Here is a 6803-nt window from a genome sequence, read left to right as displayed (position 1 = left end):
TGTGTGTGTGTGTGTGTGTGTGTGTGTGTGTGTGCGTGCGTATGTGTGTATATATATATATATATATACACACACACATATACATATATCTATATATGGAGATCTGAGGTGGTCTGGGCATGTGTATGTAAGTATCTATGTGGTTCTATTCTAATGTTTATTATTTAGAAACTTCCTGAAATGTAGGAGCAGATATCCAACAAAAACACAAATCTCTACAATTGGAGTGCAGATAACAAGAATAATATCATATTTTGGAATTGGGAAATGTCTTACATATTTTCACTCTTTCTTTTATAAAAGTTTGTTGGAAGTGGTTTATTCATTTTTTCTGAAAACACTAGCTTTATCAGATTGTTAAGAATGTTCGAAAAAAAACCAAGTGCAACAATTATTATTGGAATAAATGTGAATTAAAAATCTGGATATAGAGGCTAGTCATTTTTAAGCAGTTCTCCGTAGTTATCCTTTCTCTCTTTGAATTTCGAAGAGACGTTACAATCGGCAAGGGTAGCTTAGGGCTTTCCGAATAGTTGTTGTGTTACTGTTTATATATGTACTTAATAATATGGAGATACTCTATATTTGCCTAATGATTTCTCTATATTCGGATGGCTTTGGAAACAACGTTAGTGATAACGTCACTTCCCATTAGTGCCGTTGATGACAAGTGTATGTGCGTATGTACGTATGTATGTATATGTGCAGGTAGGTAGATAGGTAAGTTGGTAGGTAAGCAGGTAGATAGGTAGTCAAGTAGGCTGGTAGGTAGGTAAATAGGTAGTAGGTAGGTAAGTAGATATGCTGATAGGTATGCGTGAATGAATGAATATTAGTATGTCTTTCTATGTGTATCAATATGAAAGCGTGTAAACATTGAGAGAGCGAAATGACATGAATTAGAAAAAAATTGATTGACACATACATACATACATCCACACAAGTACAACGCATATACACACAACTATATATACAGAGAAGGAGAGAGATGAGGAAGGGATAGGTTGGAGAGAGAAAAGAAGAAATATGGCAACCGAGAGATTAAGTAATGCAGAAAAAATAGAACAGAAACGAGTTAATGAGATATATTCAGGAGAAATAAAAAAAAATAACAGAAGTGTTATTTGCACATGATCTGCATGATAGGTGCGATACTAGGTTACAGTCTGCCTGAAGGCAATCTACTTAATGAATCTCTCTGGGAGTAGACTACTAGCAGGGAGATCTATGAAATGTTGAAAAGTTTTTCTGCCAATTCCCGAAGGTTTCTATTTCAACAACTGTGAAACAAACAATCCTTCAGCAAAAATTTAAAATAAAATAAAATAAAATAGTTTAAATTAAAATCTAAACAACATCAAAAGAAGATAGTCGTCTTTTTGATGTGTCTTTGTTGTGTGTATTTATGTGTGTATGTGTGTGTGTGTGTGTGTGTTTATTTGTGTGTATGAGTATGCGGGCGTATGAGCGTGCGCATGCATGTGCATGTGCTCGGCCGTGTTTAGTTTCGTTTGTTTGCTCTTCCGCAGGTATGGTATTACAAACATGAAATGTGAATGATATAAAGAAAAATATATCAACAAATATGGAAATGGAAAGGAAAATATCTCAAAAATCTCTCGAAATAATATATTTTCTGACAAGTAGATTAAAAGCCAGCCATTTACATCGAACTTTACATAGAACGCCTACACACTGATATATCCACATACAAACACTCCCATAGCTGGGTACACGTATATAGACAAATGAATATGCATAGACAAGCAGACAGACTTACACCATCAAACGTACACATATTAAGTATGGGTAGATATATATATATATTGATGCACATAAGTTCGTACAATCTGTGTTACACATATGCATTTATATAATTATCTATATACATGCATACTCTCATAGATAAATATGCATTCATACAACTATACTTAACGTGGGTAGTCGTGTATTGGTTGCAGACAATTCACCGAATTAACGATAAATACTATTTCCGGTATTAATACCACAGGCTTGTTATGTAACTTGTACTTCATTTGATCATATTCATTGAAGGAAAACTCTATTTTTTTTAAAGATCTACTCGAACTTGAATTTTCTTTGCAGCGATTTGCTAGAAAGGTTATGGCTAACATGAAAATATCGGAGAAGAATTGAAGAAATAAACCCACAAATTTTACAGATTATTTTTAGCGGTATTGTAGATAAAACCAACAGCATAAAGTATATATAGTCCGGCAAATATGAACGTAATAATGATTAGTTTAATCGCTTTAAAATGTATCAAAATCTATTAAAATCTATTCTGCTACTTGGAAAGAATGAAACTTTACTGGGATGAGCTTCAGTAGAAGTAAATTATTACACAAAAGCCTTACGCCGAGCTATGATATTTGTTGAACACAAAGAAAGGACAAATAATTCCGAAAATTAATGAGTGCAATTTTGTTCTCGAAAGTGTCAGCGCAGTACAAATAACAATTTCAAAACAAATCCGATATTACGAGAACGGCACCGCGTATAACGACACACTCAACGCTGACAGCTAACTGCAGGCACCAATCGTCAGTGAAAGTAGTAGTTGTGACAATAATAAGGAAACTACAATTCGAAGGAATGAATAGCATACCTTACAGAAAATTAGAGATAATGACAAGCAACTTGAGAGAATTATTTTATTTTAAAATCTCTTTTTTTTTTGTAAGAAAGACCCATTGGCATAAAAAGAATCCAAATTACTTGATACTAACAGTCATTAACAATGTCGATGTTGTTAACTTATAACTAAGCTGTACGCCTCCCAGTTTGGTGAAATAAGATTTGTTTACAGCAGCAAAATCCGTACGGCAGTAATTCCATACAGCAGCAAATCTATACATTTGAAATACCACAAGCGTAAAGAAAAACAAATATTAATGCATTTCCACCATGGTCTTTGAAAATGGGAAAAACGATTGTTGATCTACAGAAGAACTTCAGCTGTATGTACGTGCTTACAATATTCCAACAAACAATTAAAAACACGCTACATCAACAAAACTGCAAAATAACATATACTTGATGTAAAATAAGTGAAGACCTTCAACTCAAACAAGATTTAAACGATACAATTGAGAAACTCCGGCATCAAAAGAAACTAAGCTAAAAACAAATTCAGTCAAAATCCTTAAGTGCTGTACATAATTGTGAAGCCATAGAAGATTATTCGCAGGATATTTTAAAGTTATTCTGCAGAAATCTTTGGAGTGTAAAAATGCAGTTTAACCAGAATGCAGTGCGTCTTTAAAAATGCATAGTACTATACTCCCTAGTTATATAAAAAGTATACAACCTCAGTGAAATAGCTTTCTATCGGGATTACTTTATTCACTTTAACAGCAGGATCGCATTGGATATATAGGTATATTAAGCTGGTTTACGTTGTCGGAAAAATAATACTATATCAAAAGATGAGTCCTCACATGGAGATCAGGAAATCATTCATCATGTCTGTAACTATTTCTGCAGGATCAAAGTAATTATGTATTATAATGATCTTCAAGTTCTTCGCAGCTGCACAAACAGCTTCGAAGAGGAGTCTGGGAATGTTCTAGGTACATTGTAACCCATAAAACTCTACCGTCCGTATTGTGCCGAAGACAGAATTCTATTTCCTTCTGCACTCATAGATGCTTGAGTCCATTCAACATGCTAAAATTTCAGAGACCATAGTCGGAACTGCAGCCAGCCTGGCTTTTCTTTGGCCAACGTTCAAGATTAAGAAATTGTATTTGGCACTGACAAGATACAGCATAACAGTGATAAACTTTGTAACTCTGTCGCTGCTGGTGAGAATACTTTCAGTAAAATCTCTGTTTTCATGGGAGAGATCTGATGTATGCATGTCTATGTCACAGGACAAATTAGATACTAAAGAGAAAGATTATTTCTTTGAGCAGGGTGTGAAAGTATATGTTGAGAATATGAATATTTCGACGAAAAGCTTTCACCCACCTAAAGAACATACAAGCCATCTTTATAATATTTCTGAAGAAGAATTGTGCTTACTTCACATCAGATAAGGATTGCTGAAGTTACTGTGGAATCGATGAAAATATATGCTATGAGAGAACTGACAAGGAACTCCTGCAGAGAGAATATAATAACCAGAAAAAAATAATAGAGTTCTCAAAGCTTCGTGTACATTATGACGCAATGGTGTACTAAACGAACTATCAAAATGTGTACCCAACAGGTGGACGTTAGTTTAGACACAGCCCCTTGATGTTAGAACCTGAAGAATATTGACTAGTATTGGACATTTCTCTGAAAGGAATTTCACAGATCTCTTCTACGTTTAGCGAAAATCAAAGATGTGGTGACGGTGGGGGCAAAACATGGATTTAAAGTGTTTTGGGTGTTATTTCAAATCCTTTCGACTATACACGCGCACGCACGCACATACACACACACGCATACATACACACACACACACACATACACACACACACACACAGATCTACCACTACAGCTCATACAGACTAAATTTGGTGCATATATTAGCAGAAGAAATGCCAAATTGCCTTTCACATAACCAAATTAGTCTGCCTTGAAGCAACAACCTGTATATTATTTCTCATTTTTGAAGAATACGGTTTTGCAATACAAGAACTAGAAGTAACAATTCAACACATGGTGTGCAAAAGAATATCAATGCATATAAAACATGGATATGCGACTACCAATGTAGAATCCGAAGAATTATCAAAACTTACCCATATCATAAGACGTCGGTAAACATCGTCACGAAACTATTCTCAATGAGTTATAATGCAGTGGACATAACATGGACCAACACAGTTTAGAGTCCAGATGATAAAACTATAGGAAAATACATTGTTGATGATAGCACCCCATCTATAAAACATACTGATAAAATATTACTGACAAAACAGTCATAAAATAATGCAGCGAGCTGGGAAAAATATTTAGCGGTATTTCTTCCGACTTTACCTTCTGAGTTGCCACCGAGGTTTACGTTACCTTTCGGGATCGATGGAGTTAGTGCCAGTTGAGCTCTAGGATCGATGTGACTCACCTATCCCTTCCTCGAAATCGCTGGCCATGTTCCAAAGTTTGAAATGCAATTATAATAAAGCATACGTAAAGATTTGGTCAGGAAAAAATGAACGGGGACAGTAGATAGCAGTGGATGTTGCTCTACAGACATGAGACAACTATAACAAACTAAAGAGAAATATACACATATTAGACAGTTTAGGGTTTATATCTGTAATGATAATGGCAGTTGAATGTCTAGGTCACTGCTTCGACATCCGTCTTGAGGAAATGAGCTTCATAAACCAAAAACGACTAGGCTAATTAACAGATTGCCATTAGAAACCATTAATGGAATTGCGAAAATCTCTAAAACATTCTAAAATTTTAACGTGGAATAAATGCATATACACAAGTGTAAACTTGAAAATCAATATGCAAATGTTCACATAAGTAAGTTTAAAGTACCGATTGCACAACTACACTACAGTGAAACTTCATTAAGGAAGCTGCACATATATCAGCAAATGTTTGTGCAAATTTCTTAGAAAATGATAGGAACATTCATGCTCAGAATAGTCTATCCATAACTAACAAAACCCTCGCTTTCAATAGTATGCTTTCATAATACAGAAGGAAATAACAATAAAATAACATAAGGGAAATGACAGAGAAAAGGGGCAGGTAAACGACCTAGAAAGAACAATGCGTCCAGAATCTCTGCAATTAAAACTGGCTATGACCCCCTCGTGATATGCAGTATAGTTCTGTTATAAACTACCCATGGGTATATTGCCGTGACTACGATATTAGATAACGAAATCCGAAGATTATATAATCCAGAAGTGGAAGGCATAGTTACACATAATATAAAATAATTTTGGTGAAATGCTCTGTCCTGACTTTAAAGAAAAGTAATTGTAACAGACCAGCCATAATGATTTTAGAAGCGAAAAATAAATTGTGCACAATAGATGAATCCATTCGTTCAGCGTGTATCAGCATTATGTTAAAGATCTTGACGAATAGAAAGCCATTGTGCAGCTATTTAATCCCGACAATAGCTTTGAGCCTAATGAACGTAGTGTCACTTGGAACAGTTAAGAATTACAATGTCAGAAAGAACACACCTAATAAAATGTTTACAGCTATAAGCACTATCGAAATACGTAAAACATTTAAAACATTTAGCATTTGATAATATCCACATATGCAGTGACAGAGTGCCTGCGCGTATGTGTATCAGACTATAAATATGCGTCTCCGTGTATGTTTTCGTGGATACGCTTGTGCATGTATACGCACGCGTTTAATCTGTTGATGTCAAAACTGCAGCGATACGGCCTTGATTCAAGATTAGGAAAATTCTTCTCTATTGATGGAAAATTCCAAAACATAAACCGGTAGAATATATATACTAACATATATGACTCAAATATAGGTGCATTGCTTTTGCTAATGAAACCGCATTGTCGCTATTGGTGAGAAATTTGAGGAACCTGCACATATGTATGGCCGATCCTTGAGAAATTCTAGATAGTCTTTGAGTAGGAGATCATTTGTAATTTTGGCAAGGACCCTTTTTATCCTCTAAGGATTGCAGCTAGCATTTTAAACAAGCTGTGCTGATTCGTGCGCCAATTTCGATTTCGAGATTGCGAGCCAGCTATGCTCTAGGTTGTACACACGCACATGCATATGTATGTATTCATGTATATATATATATATATATGTGTTGGTGTGTATGTTTGTGTGTCTGTGTTTGT

Source organism: Octopus bimaculoides, chromosome 1 (assembly GCF_001194135.2).
Source record: "Octopus bimaculoides isolate UCB-OBI-ISO-001 chromosome 1, ASM119413v2, whole genome shotgun sequence".
Classification (NCBI taxonomy): Eukaryota; Metazoa; Mollusca; class Cephalopoda; order Octopoda; family Octopodidae; genus Octopus; species Octopus bimaculoides.
Note: the sequence above shows the minus strand (reverse complement) of the source record.